Source organism: Mytilus edulis, chromosome 5 (genome assembly GCF_963676685.1).
Source record: "Mytilus edulis chromosome 5, xbMytEdul2.2, whole genome shotgun sequence".
Lineage (NCBI taxonomy): Eukaryota > Metazoa > Mollusca > Bivalvia > Mytilida > Mytilidae > Mytilus > Mytilus edulis.
Window position 1 is genome coordinate 26,804,059 of NC_092348.1, and position 15,654 is coordinate 26,819,712.

Genomic DNA, 15,654 nt, shown 5'->3' on the forward strand with positions numbered 1-15,654 from the left:
ACTTACTTGTTAACTTGGACTTTGTACACTTTAAAAGATAAAATTTGTTATTATTATTTGATCAGATTTTATATTACAAATGTCAATCAGCTGATAACTATTCAGATGTCGACTTCCACCCTTTCTACGGATATAGTTATCAAAGGTATACCAGTAGTATAAACATGATAATAGTTATTGATTGATTCTTTGATAGAATTGAAAATAGTGTGTCAAAGAGCTCGATACGAAAACCCGACTTTACCCAGAGGCTGTCCCTGCATGGAAATGAGGAAATGTCCGCATCAAGTTAAGAATATGACAGTTCTTTCCTTTCTATTTATGTGTTTATTTTTTCAATTCTAAAATTGAATTTGAGATATTAAAGGGTTTTTCGTCCATGTAACACTTATCAATAAGTTTTCAAATTTTTGATTTTTGAAATTTTGATCAAAGTTTTAAAATATCAAAATTCTAACACGTAAACAAAACAAAATTACGTTCCCATTGATAAAACTTAATGTTTACATGTAGTGTCATTAATAGTTATCCCACAAGGACGCGTTGTGTCGGTGTAACCCTAATCCCGATGGCCGGAGGCCAGAGTTTGATCTAACAATATAATCAGCATGGTAGTTTACAGATACACAAGAGAATACATACAGGTGAAAAACCTCATGAGTGTTTAGATTAGACGAAAAACCATGTCCAATTCATAAAATCTAGTTTAAAAAGCCACACAACCATTATAATATACTTTATATATTATTATATGATGAATACCCTTTATGACCCCCGAACACGATGAGTAGATATCAAACAATGTCAACTCGCCCCACTTGCCAATCGGCCCATACTATCTCGCCACTTTATAAAAAAAATCGCCCCACTCTTGTTTACCGACTCTTCGCACTTTTGAAAATGTGTAAAATCAAATTTAACAATCAGTCTGACAACTCACTTATTAAACAAAAGGTTTAAACTCCATTGAATAAAGGTCTGACAACTCGTCCCACTTGCTTTCTTTGAGTATTTTAAATTTCTATTGGTTCGTATCCAGTCGTCCTGGTGTAGTGGTATGTGTCATGACTTGATATGCTAAAGGTCGTGAGTTCGAATCCCAGCACTGGATTTTTTTTCTACGTGAATTTTGATAGATAGTCTATTCCGTATAATTATTATTAGTTTTATAGTGGATTTGACATTACCGCCAAAATGTTACAGAACAAAAGAAAGCATGCATATCAAAGAAACTCAAACTGGGGTGATCCGGCGTAGATCACCCCTGTTAGAACAAAGGAGATGGGATGTAAATCATGTTTTGTCTACATGCAGTCGATATTCAATGTAGGCCTTGTGTAGGTTAACTTAAGTCTACACACAACTAGGCATTTAGAACTTTGATTTTACCAAGTATATTTAAGGAAGGGACAGTTTTTTAATAAAATTGATATTTATAACAATTATTGATAAAGTTCTTTACAGAAATATTTGTCTAAACTTGATATATTAATTTGTTAAAAAACACTAAAGGTAGCTTTATTAACCCCTAATCAAGACTTAAAGCATCATCATTGCCGAAATATAATTCATTTGAAAAGGTCTTCCCGAATCGACCGGACGTACACGGAAATATTTGCCACGGGTCTTTACTCAAACAATGATTCACTCATAAATGCATTACTAAAAAAGTGTGAGGTAAATTGTATTTTTTGTCTAGTATCTCAGATCCGTTAAAATACACTTAAAATTTTAAAAAACCATGAACATCTCCCTTTGCTAAATACTCCTTGGAGAAGAAATACCATTTGAAAGAATACAAAGAATAAAATGTAGTGATCTTTAACATCTTAATCCTTTTTCTTTGTCTGTAAGCACGCTGCTGCAGCCTACGTTTTTTTAATGCGTAATCATACATTTTCATAAAGGAGCAACCACTTAACTTTAAAAAAAAATTCTCGCGCGAAAGTTTTTATTCATTTTTTTTTTGATGCCAGTATCAAATATCTTTTTTCAATATTTACCACTGTAATGTATGGGGAAACTCTGGATTCAGAATATTTTTTTCATCATCTCTATGACAAGAATAATTTTTTGTTATCAAATGGTGATCAGAATATTTTTCAAGAAACCCCCTCCCCCCTTTTTGGAGTCAAATGGTCGTTCCCTAACTGCTAGAAAATGTGTCCGAAAAATTTGCATTCTGTTCTACATAATAAACATATAAATGACATATACTTTACAAGTGTGAACAAATCTTACATCCCAGCTACTTTGTCCTAAAAGGGGTGATCTGAGCCGGATCACACCTACCAGATCACCCAAGTTTGAGTTTATTTGTTATGCATGCTTTCCTTTGTTCTGTAACATTTTGGCGGGAATGTCAAATCCACTATAAAACTTATAATTAATTATACGGAAAAGAATATCTATCAAAATTAGCTTAGAAAAAATCCAGTGTATATGCTGGGATTCGAACTCAAGACCCGAAGGATATCAAGCCACGAAACATACCACTACAACAGGACGACTTGATACGAACTAATAGTAATTTGACATACTTAAAGGAAGCAAGATCTTTTTATAAGTGGGGCGAGTTGTCAGACCTTTATTCAGTGGTTCAATGGGGTTAAACCTTTTTCGTTAATAAGTGACTTTTCGTCTGATTGTTAAATTTGATTTTACACATTTTCAAAAGTGCGGTGAGTCGGTAAACAAGAGTGGGCCGATTTTTTTATAAAGTGGCGATATAGTATGGGCCGATTGGCAAGTGGGACGAGTTGACATTGTTTAATATCTACTCATCGTGTTCGGGCGGTCATAAAGGGTATACATCATATAGTAATATATAAAGTATATTATAATGTGGCGTTCTAAACTAGATTTTATGAATTGTAAATGGTTTTTCGTCTAATCTAATACAGCTGGGATGTAAAATAGTTATCCCATTTGGACTCGGTGTGTCAGTGTTGGATCACCCGCTGGCCTCCGGTCATCGATCGGGGTGATCTAACACTGACACACCGCGTCCTCGTGGGATAACTATTAATTATGTACAGGTAATTAAACAAGGTTTATAGATGTGAACAAATTTAATGTGAAATTAGTGTACATTACATTAAACTAAATGTAAATATGTTTACTGTATATGGCGTTTGGTGTGAACACGGCCTAAGCAAAAGGAACCCAAACAAAAACTAGGGGTGATCTCAGGTGCTCCGGAAAGGTAAGCAGATCCTGCTCCACCTGTGGCACCCGTCGTGTTGCTTATGTGACTGAAAATGGTGCATTTTCAGATGCGGATCAATGAATTTAAAAAGGCGGAGTTAAAAATTCTCACATCGACAAAAAAGTCGATGGTTGCTCCTAAGACTACGTTTGGACTGATATTTGTAAAAGTATATGCATTTATCATATATGTAGCTCTATTAGGAATCCTAAATCCGCCACTGATTACAAAAAGCAAATAAGAAGAAACGAAATTTGTGTTTTGTATGAAGGGATAGATCCGTATTTGTTATTAATGCATTTTGAAGTTATCGTACGACTATCAATTTCAATTTTTTCAATAGTTTCAGTTCTTATATTTACTTGACTTTTAAATATTCGGTTTTTAGCGTTCCGCAGGTAAATGCTGAACTTAAATTTCAACGATTACTAGTATATGTAATGGACTTTTTGATCGACAATATATTTGTTGAGTTTGGAGGATTTATATTTCAACAGACAGTCGGTATTCCAATATGTACTAATTGTGCACCCCTGCTGGCCGATTTGTTTTTGTCCTTGTATGAAGCAGAATTCATTCAGAACCTTCTAAAAGACAAAAAGAAAAAGCACCTTGCGAAATTCTTTAATTTTACTTTCCGATATATTGATGATGTTCTATCATTGAATAACCCATATTTCAGCCAATACTTACATCTCATATATCCCGGCGAACTTGAAATTAAGGATACTACTGATACTAGAAGGACTGCTTCATACCTTGATCTTTTCCTCAATTTTGACGCCGATGGACGACTTCACACGAAAATCTATGATAAACGGGACGATTTCAACTTCCCAATTATCAATTTCCCATTTTCACAATTGATACGTTATTCTCGTGCTTGTTCACACTATACGGACTTCATATACAGGAGTGTGCTCCTTACGCAAGAACTGCTCCAACAAAGTTATGAGGAGGACAGATTAAAATTGACACTCCGTAAATTTCATGGACACCATCACGAATTGGTGGATCCATACGATGTGTCTTTGACCAAACTAGCTAAGGACATTTTTACCATATGGTAGATTGTGGTTTGTCATTACGTCGTCTAATCTTTAAATTACCAAACGTGACTTATTACCGATTGTGACTGTTTTGCTGAGTGTGAATTCGCATTACTATAAGACGTGTTAGGGTACTTACCTATCCCAAATTCATGTATTTGGTTTAAATGTTTAATGTTATATTTGTAATTCTCATCGGATTTTGTCAAATGTGTTGACGTCTTTTCTATTATATTCATGTGTTATGGTAAAGAAAATTAATCACCGCCTTCATTTATTAGATTTGATTTTGTTCAACGTAATCTGTACGATGTTTTACGTTTAAAGTTAGATTCAAAACAAACCGGACATATATATAATATAGTTAATTGCTATTAATAAGTATTGCAATGTGCATTGTGTTTAAATGTAATATCAGTATTTAGTTCTATTATAATCTTAAATCAATCCTAATTCTATCTTATTTTTTAGATATAGTTTTTCAAATGTGACGTCAATTTTGTGCTTTTTCAGAAATTTCAAATGTAACGTAATATTTGTGCCTTTTCACCACTTCGTAAGTGACGTCATTTTTATGACTTTTTGCGTTGAGGCCTGGACTAAATCGGGTGTGTCTTTTTTCTGTGTTAGTCTTTGTATTATGTATTCGGGTTTTGTTTTCTGTAATTAGTTAAGACTTCAGTTGTATTATTTATATCTTTGATATTCATTTGTAACATTTACTGTTTGCAATAGAATAAATTGTTCTAAATAATAAGGATGTTCTTATCACAAGCAGAAAACCTTAGCCGTATTTGGCACAACCTTTTTCAACTTTTGATCCTCAGTACTGTACAACATTGTACTTTATTTGACTTTCGAACTTTTATATCTGGGCGTCACTGGTAAGTCTTGTGTGGACGAGGCGCATTTTGACGTATTGAATTTTAAACATGATGCCTTTTGTTATCTATTATTCATGTGTTTCTTTGCATAATACGTTCTCCTATTTATTTGTATTGTAGTACTGTAATATTATGTTGTCATTTTAATGTTATATTTGACATTGCCATTAACTGCGAGGTTTGGCATGCCACAAAACCAGGCTCAACCCACCATTTGTTCTTTAAAAATGTCCTGTACCAAGTCAGGAATATGGCCATTGTTATATGATGGTTCGTTTCTGTGTGTGTTACATTTAAACGTTGTGTTTCCGTTGTGTCGTTTGTTTTCTCTTATTATTGAGTGTGAATTCACATTATTATAAGACGTGTCACGGAACTTATCTATCCCAAATTCATGTATTTGGTTTTGATGTTATATTTGTTATTCTCGTAGGATTTGTCTAATGCTTAATGCGTTTCTGTGTGTGTTACATTTTAATGTTGTGTCGTTGTTCTCCTCTCATATTTAATGCGTTTCCCTCAGTTTTAGTTTGTTATCCCGATTTTGTTTTTTGTCCATGAATTTATGATTTTTGAACACCGGTATACTACTGTTGCCTTTATCTATATGTCCTGTTTTTTTTCGACACCAACATTGATGTATGGCCAAAACGGCAAACTCCATCGCGCAGAGAGCGTGGCACTCTCTTTACACTACAATTTTGACTGGACGTACTTGTACTTTGCTCAAAGTTTATTGTCGTACGATAACTTAAAAACGATCACATAAAAAATACGGAACCATCCAATGATGCAAACATATTCCGTTTCCTTTTAGTCGCTATTTACAGTCAGAGGCAGATTTAGAGGGCCATCGACGCCCAACGGAGCTAGATACGTGTATATGAGAAATGCATATTCTTTTTACAAGCATCGGTTCTAACGTTTTCTAACTAGGCCCTCGGTCACGTTTTCAAATTCAAGGATCTGCACCTAGAAAATGTACCATTATTGAAGCCCCTCTTGGAGATATCAAAGTCAAATATAGCGTCACCTTAGTGACAATATTTATATTTTCGATTCCAAAATAGTTTAACCATCTCGATCGGTCCCTCCAACTTGATCCTATGTTTATCGTTGATATGAACTTTTTAAAATTGTTTTGAAATTACCATTTCAACTTGCCGACACCTACAAATGGATAGATGAGCGCTTAGTGTTCAGCGGCAACTATTACATAAATATACAGGCTTCATGTTTCTGGTTTCCGTTTACTAGTATATGGTATGAATGTTAAAAATGTATTCAACTTTAAAGCTACTTATATTTGATCTTACTCTTAAATTCAGCGTGTATAGCGGATAGTATTGTCAAACAAGAAGACGTTACTAAGTTGAAAAACTTGTGTCTAATCCATTTGTCATTTTTGAACAATGAAATATTTTTAAACTAAACAGATATCAACAACCCCCACGTTCGTGAATAGCACAACGTTCATTGCGAAAAACGTTAAAAATTGCACGTGTCCGAATCGCTTTTCGGGATCTACCTTTCAGTTCAGGCACGCTCAAAGCCGAATATTAGAAGGCCATCAGTTTATAAAGAGCCGAAATAGTTGATTCAAGGTTAAACAAAAATCAAATCAAATTTGAGATAATATACGTGTATTGAGCCATTTTATTGCTTAAAGTACAGTAGAAATATATACATATAGTATTCGTTTCGTTTCGCTTTTATTCTGTTTCGCAGTTTACAGGTACCCCTCTATTCCCCCCTTTTCTATTTTAGTTATTCTAATCAAAACTTTAAAAAAAAAATCAAACTTTCAGAAAGCGATATAATCAAAACTGCACGTTAAGGTTAGTACTTTTAAAGTTTGATCAAATATCTTAACTATCAAATATAAAAACATAATTTTAAAATTTTAACTATTTGGTTCAAATGTTTGGAGTTTTGATATTTTAAAACTTTAATCAAAATTTCAAAATTCTAAAATTTGAAAACTTTTTAATATTTTGAATTGATAAGTGTTACACGGACCGTTTTTAATTCATTTATAGTTCTGTATATTTTTTTTATTTTACTCTTATACCACTAGCCAATGTACATCAATAAGAACAAAATAAAGGCAGTTTAAAAGAATTCCAAGTCCGATGATGAAATTCCACTGAGTTATTTACTGTATGAAAATGCAACCACAATCGACACAAGGTTTGGCAAAGTTCAGACTGGGTCCTTACTGTATTTTCATGTAAGTAAAATATAATCAGAAGTTCAGACACATTTTAATTTATCTTTACCATGTTTACCTGAAAATAAGATATTCATTACTTAAATCAAAATTTCAAAAATCTAAAATTTGAAAACATTTTGATATTTTGAATTGATAAGTGTTACACGGACCGTTTTTAATTCATTTATAGTTCTGTATATTTTTGTTTTTTTCTTTTACCACTAGCCAAGGTACATCAATAAGAAAAGTAAAACGCAATTTAAAAAGAATTCCGAGTCCGATGATGAAATTCCACTGAATTATTTACTGCAAGAAAATGCAACCACAATCGACACAAGGCTTGGCAAAGTTCAGACTGGGTCCTTACTGTATTTTCCTGTAAGTAAAATATAATCAGAAGTTCAGAAATATTTTAATTTTCTTTACCTGAAAATAAGTTATTCATTACATTTTGACATGAATGTCCTGAAAATTTGTTAATAAGGAACATATAGTCCATATTTCATTAATGTTATAAAAAAAAATTCTGGAATTCTTCTACTAACAATTTTTAAATTTTTGATTTGATTAATCGAACGTTTAATGTGAATTCTATAAGCTGGAATATTTAGTCTCAAATTTAATTCACCCAGATCTTTTTCTATACGAAATCCTTTGTCTGCCATTATTCAATCATTGTCTTGAAGATAACCCTGATCCTTAAGTTACTGTAGCAATTTATAAAATCCACTTTCCTTGCAAATTTCATTTTCTGAAATAGATCCCAAAAATAAATCGGAAACAAATATTACAGAACCTCTCGGATCTGTAACCACCAAAAATTTCAAGGTTGTTGATGACTTGTAGTCTTAATAGCACTGACTTTGTGATTTTAGTGATGAAGGTTTCTCTGTTTTTAATTCCGTACAGTCTATAATTGCAAGGCATGTTGGAAACTCTTGTTTGTATTGTTGTGGCATATTCTGTATAATAGTATCTCTGTGAGGCTAGTATGACAAATATCCTAATTTAAGGTACATATAATGGATAACACTCTTAAATATAACACTAACACTTTGGGGTTTGGTGTTGAATCGATATCTGTATGCTAAGTCCTTTATGTGAAGCCCATTTCTCAAACGACACAACACTAAGAATAGCTGGTCAGTCAGGAGCATTGCTTTGACTTCTTTTCTTTTTTCTTCGTAATTTACTGGATTAATTCCTTCTTCTGGAAATAAAAAGTTTACCAACAAAATGAATATTACATATGTTAATCCAGTGTAATACTCAAAAAGTTTCTTTATGTTTGAATTTGCCACTGTTTCTGCAGTAAACTTTTTATTGTTGACAACTTGTTTGTGTTTCTTCGCTGGCGATCGCTTGCTTTTAAGTTTGAAATTTTGCTCAACACAACTTGCAAATTGCATCTTTAGGTCTTTATTTTGCTTAATGAGTGTATTGTTTTCTTCTTCCAAATTCTTTATTGATAACGTATGTGCGATCAAGTCCAAGTTTGTGTAAACATAAAAAACAAATTAGAAAAATATGAAAAATTATGAATCATGAAATTCCTTTTTTTTCTGTTACAGCACTATGTAGAGTCACAATCAGTAGATGTCAAAGCTTGTGGAAATACGACATGTCCCATTCAAGTTACAAATATTATAGATGACTTGTATAAATGTGGTAATGAGTTTATACCAATAAGTATTGAACAAGCCATGAAATTAGAAAATGTTTATACTGTTCGCCAGTTTGACTGTACAGAGTGGTTTAAACAAAGAAAGAAAAAAATAACAGCTTCACAATTTGCCAGGGTTGCTTAACGAAAGAAAACAAGTGAATGACAAATTTCTACAATCTTTGTTTGACACAAAGAAATTTCCAAGTGCAGCAACCTCATATGGACCTGCAAATGAAACTGTGACAAAGGAACAATATGCTGGAAAGTATAAGGACAACCATCTTCACGATTGTGGTTTAGTGGTCAATCCTTGATTTAGTTTTCTTGGTGCTACACCTGATGGAAAACTGTGCTCCAATGGTACCACAGGAATTATAGAAATAAAATGCCCTTATGCTGTTAGAGACCTTAAAATTGAAGTGGCAGTTGTCACAGCTATTTTTCTTTTGCAAAAAATGGAGATATTTTAGTTTAGTTTAATTTATTGTATATACACAATCAGATATGTCAGTGGTTAAGGTATTTTCAGACAAAGAATTTCAAATGGAAATGTTCAGTAAACTATGTAAATTTTATAAAACACATGCCATGGCTCATCTTGAAAAAATCGAAAAAGACTTACCAATTTCATCAGTTTGAGTACCTTTTATCATTTTCATTTCTAGACAGTATTATTGGATTAACATGATTAGTACATGTGACTTCTGGTACACTACCGGAGCTAGGGCTCTGCGCTATTTTGTTCTAGTTTAACATATTTTATTTTCCTGGATTTTACTCTGGCTTCATATATCTGGCCACCAGTTGCAGGAAAAGGATCTGGATTCTTTTCTGCTGGAAAACTGCCAGCAAAGTGCTGAAAAAAATCATATTTATTCTGTTTATTATGAAAATAAAAATAGATGATTGATAACTGGTTATTTATAATGTTTGATTTACAATTAAGCTTATCAAATATGTCTTGAGACTTAAGTTTTCCTTAATTTGTATTAGTTATTTTAAAAATTACTCTATATCATTCAGATCCATACATCAGTTAATTAGCTTTTTATTTTTGATTGAAAACAGATATTAATTATGTAAATATTTGTTAACAAATATTAACAAAAATATTACATACTTTGAACAAACATATGTGTCTCTTGTTATTTTATTAACATTCAGTTGTTTCACAGGCCTCCCACATGCATTAATCCATCTTAAACAAGAATCATAATTTGTCTTTGTTTTAGGAAACGACAAGAAGGATATACTAATTATCCTCTCTGGATACCTTATATCAGAATTACATGTTCCCCATGAGCATCTTTTTACCATTTTTCTCAAAAATAAGTTGAAATCTTCTAATTGACCAAGTGTTTATATCTATAGCTTGTCCGAGGTTATGGCTGACACACGTGTTGTTATCATAACAATGATTCACGTGCATCTTGTAACTGATATGATTGGCTGCTTTATTTATCATCGATAAGAAATGGATTGGTGTATAGGTAACAGAGACTTTAAGCAAAATGATAATAATTAACATAAATTAAAAACTACTGAGTGATAGTTACTGACATGCCTGGTCTAGAACTAAATTAAACTGATCAAAAGATTATGTCTTCTTCATATTAAATCAAGCACCGTCCTTCTGTTTTTATTGGTTTTTATTGTCACAGACAGTACTTGATAAAAAAAAAAGTGCTAGGTTTATGAATAAAGTTGATCAAAAAATAGAAAAAGACAGTTCCAGCTAAGTACTATTGATCTTATCTTTTCCTCAGAATGAAATTCGCTTAGGAATATCTTACAATTTGAATTTTGAATTTCGTTAACTAAATATAAGATAACGATGAAAAAAAATGTGAGTTTGATAAGATCAAAACCACGTACACAGCATTCGAAGATATGAAAATTATAATCTATTGAAAACATAACAAAAAGATTAAGCATTATTTCAAAATAAATTTTAAAAAGCCAATGCAAAAACCAAACATTCGGCCATCAAGTTATCATTTCATCTTGCATTTATTAACTTTCTGCTTTATATTGCTTATGCAAGTTGCAACCTTATCAAAGAGATCGTAAAAGGAAAACCGAAGCATTTCTTACGTCGTATTTACTAGTGATATGTGATCAATATGCTTGTGAGAAATAGAATCTGTAATTTAAAAACGTGAAAGCTGACGTATGGTTTGTTCAGAAGCACTGACGACTGTTTCATTATGAAGTAATGATTTAGAGCTGTCCTGCTTAATCTGAAGCAGATAAATTAAGGAAAAAAAAACAATTATGGAATTTTGTCTAATTCAAATTAAAAAGAATAATCTAATAGCGAATTTATAAACTCAACCATTGTGTTAGTTTTTAGAACAATTGTAGGCTAAGGTTGTGTATGTTGTTAAGGTTGAATACTTGAATATGTAAGGAGCTTTATGACTAAAAGAAAATATCTAAATTAGTTAAAGGTATGACATGAGGAAGTCGGAACCTTAGCTTCTGAAAGATAATTGGTTTGACATCATATAAAGAGAAACAATAACACAAATAGAAACTCCGAGGAAAATTCAGAAGGTCAAGTCCCTGATTTAATAGCAAAATCAAAAGGTAAACACATCAAACGAATGAATTGAGCGAATCAATGAATGTGTTTGTAGATAGATGTTTTTGTGTTCTGTTTTAAAATTGTTCCTTTTAAAATTGTTACACGATGATGACTGCAGTACCCATATTTTGACTATTTTATTTATTATGTCTGTTCAGTTCACGCATCATTGTAAATATAACGGAATTTGATGAGACTGTCATCAAAAGGAGAGGTTTAACGCTTTAAAACCATGTTTAATCCACCATTTTCTACATTTGAAAATGCCTGAACCAAGTCAGGAATATGACAGTTCTTGTCCATTCGTTTTTGATGTGTTTTGTCATTTGATTTTGCCATGCGATTATGAAATTTCCGATTAGATTTTCCTCTGAGTTCAGTATTTTTGTGATTTTACTTTTTTTGTAACTTTCAGGTTCCCGACTTGGTACAGGCATTTTTTTTGTAGAAGTTAAGAAAAATTGGTAATTAACCATGTCAGTTACAAAATTCATTTCAGCTACACGTATAATTACTCTTGATATATGTTCTACATTTATACAGTAATATTGCTCAACAAACACCCGTCTCGATTTTAATAAATGATAGTAGTAGTTTAAAATGTAATGTTATAATTTATCATTCAGTTTCTTTAATAAACATTGATTACAGATAAATAATGAGCTAGATAAATTTTAAAATCATATCATCATTTTGATCCACCCGACTCTGTCACGTTAATCAATCATTAGGAGAAAATAATCAGATTTCGTTATTTTTGTTTTCATGCCGTTAGCAGTGTTTGCAGAACATACTGGGCACCGTCAAGAATATTTCGTTAAACTATTTTCTGAAATGAGCATATTACAAATTTTCTGCTAGGGTAAGATAAGGACAATTTACACAATGCAAATGTACATATATTACAGTAAGTCTCCATTAAATGTAAAATGTTTATATTGAGCAAAACGTAAAATAACAAAAATAACAAACTCTGGGGAAATTCAAAACGGACAGTCCCTATTCCAATGACAAAATCAAAAACTTAAACACATTATATGAATGTATAACAACTGTCATATTCCTGATTTTGTACAGGCATTTGTTTATGAAGGGAATAATGGATTAAACCAAATTAAGCAAATAAAAATTAGCTACATCAAATTATTTCAGATAATTAAATGTCCGTGCTCTTTTGGTAAATAAAGAATTCGACACCAGTGAAAAATATATAAAAAAACTAAAAATAAAATGATATTTTTCTCTTAATGTGCAGTTTTTTTAGAGACAATTTCATCTATTATAATTTAGTAGTTTTAGAATTACTACAACACAACACACCAGGCCTCTTAGAAACGATTGCAAGCTCCACATATTGATAGTAAGTTAGGTTTGAGGCTGAACAATAAAAATTGACCTTCAAAATTTACACATTATGGAATGTCTACGGATAAAGATTCCGACATTTATTGCTGTTGAATAAATTCATTCCAACTGTTGTAGCTACCATTGCTTCCTCTTGTCCTTAATTGTGACATAACTTCTTGCTGAATTTTTATTGACACAAACAACACGACAGCTGCGCGTCTTGAACCGGATTGCTTACCATTCCTTTACAATACCCGGTGTTATGTTGGGTTTGTGTTGCACAGTTAGTTTTTATCAAGTCATATTTTATTAACTGGTCTTTTTTTTAAGCTTTGTTTGTAATGGAGTTGTTAGTTGTTTCTACTTTGATTTTTGCCAGACCTTTTGGTTTTTCTGTCCATTTTTCATGAAGTGAATTATGTTAAAACATAATTAAAAACATAATTCATGAGATATATATTATATCGGTAAGAATCTGCAATTTTGATTTTATTGCAATTATTTTCTTTTACACACAAAAATGTAAACAAATGAAGCTTTAATTTTATTGTTAGCTTACGTATTCTTCCACAGTTATAATATATTTCAAGTAGGAGTTGTATCCCTTTCACCTCGTACACATACATTCTATATGAATAAGAATTTCACAACCCAAAGTATCTACGTGGCATGCATTTAAAAAAAACTATAGCAATGGATTCGTCAGGTCATTTATGTTCTTTTCTAAAACTCGTTATTGTTTCGACATCAATTGACGTGTCTTTACATTGTCTTTTTGTGTACTGTCGTTTTGTTTTAAACCATGAAAACGTCAGTTATATCATATAACATGGAGAGAACATGTAGAAATGGTATGCTAGATTATCTGTTTCTTTGTACAATATATCTCAAATCAACAGTCACAATTTAATGCTTTAACAAGATATAAGTCATTATCAATTCGAGAAAATCTGATAATCTATTTACAGAATAGACAAAATGCCTTTTGCACAATTAAAAGATGGACTTCATCGTTTCATAAAACATAGTCCTTTCTTCAAAATTGATCACAGATAATACTGCTACATAATTTGATATTTTCTTCGAATTGACATTTATTGACGACATGATTATCAAACTATAATCTATAACAACCATGATGATTTTAACTTTACAATTGACATACATATATCGCGCAACTCTGATGAGCCTGTTTAAGACGGACCTCGCGTCGGGCGTAAGAAAACTTAACACCACTTATAAGTTTTGTTTTTATACCTGAGGAGCAAATGTTTGTCGTTTTCACTTATGTTTCCATTTGTTTAAAGTTTCTACATATACTTGTGTTTATGATCGGTATTAATAGAGACAACCAAACATTTGCAAGTAACAACATTTTTTTAGAAATCAAACAATTTTGAAAATTTGACAAAGTCCCTTAAATCTTTTACCTCATGAGTCATTACTTTTGTTAGTCTATTCTTTTGAATCAACCTTTGTGCTAAACGCAAATAATATTTTGTTAACTAAACACGAAAATTGCATAATTTAACGGATCATGAGCAATTTTACTCCACGGAGTGTATACTTGAACTGGAATGTGTTTGTTTATTTTTAAGATATGAAATCTATTCCATATTGTTGTAGGATGAAGTATATATTTCGTTGGAGGTTCTACTGTGTTTTGCATATTTTGATTATAAAACATTATTTCTTCCGTATTCTCATTTTGTAATAATAATTGACATCTGAAATCAATTTAAAAAGCGGTGTTTAACCTGTTACCTTTGTACGTAAATTTAATATGACGTGCTTCTTTCGCTTTGTGAATATACCCATCCTCAAAATCCAATAAAATGTGTTTGCACATGCGCATATTGACTACTGCAGAATAATGAATTATATCCAATTGGCATGCATTATATATATTTCATTAACTTAAAACACTTTAAAGTTCTTAAATGATACACATGTTTTTACTAATTCATTTGTCATGACTGTAATGTGTTGCAATTCGAAATTGACATATTTGACCTAGATACGACAACCGTTCATGCTGACTGTTCAAAACTCCTTCCTCTTAACAAACACGTTGTCAGTTGTTTGCTTGTTTACAAATTTAAAAAAAAAGGTGCATGGAAGAGCCTACACAAACACTCTACAGTTATACACATCGGACATTGAAATTACCTTAATTGTTCTAACCAGAACCAAATAATTTGTGCAATCTATACTTTATAGTAGTTTTAACATGTTTAGGCATTACATTCGTGTTATTTTAGCCCTTTTTTCGCTCGGGCAAAAAAAATCACGAACATCAACTACAAAAAAAGTATAGCTTGCATCGATTATTTCTTAAATTTGATTGGACATTTTCAAATAATCAAAGTAACCTATAAACCTTTTTAATCCATTTACTTATATTGTTTTACAGATGTCTATCTTAATAACAATGCTTGAGCAAACTTAAATACTAAAAAAGCAAGCAAGCAAACCAATCCTTTAACTTAAATACTATCATTAGAATAACAGCTGTAAACTATATACATGGAATGAAAACAGTGTTTCTGTAGACTTTATATATTATATAATGATAAAGCTTCACTTACAACAAAAGAAGAATTTAGAATTATAACAAAGAACTAAATTTCAAATTTCACTCCCAATATTCCATTTCAATATAAACTGGTTAGTTTTCAAACTCTTTGAACCTATTGGGAAC

The 15,654-nt window shown here is 31.7% G+C and overlaps 1 pseudogene; it reads right to left on the reverse strand.

Annotated features, from left to right (window-relative positions):
- Window positions 1–7,797: 7,797 nt before the first annotated feature.
- LOC139525016 (uncharacterized) lies at window positions 7,798–8,762 on the reverse strand (annotated as a pseudogene).
- Window positions 8,763–15,654: the final 6,892 nt, after the last annotated feature.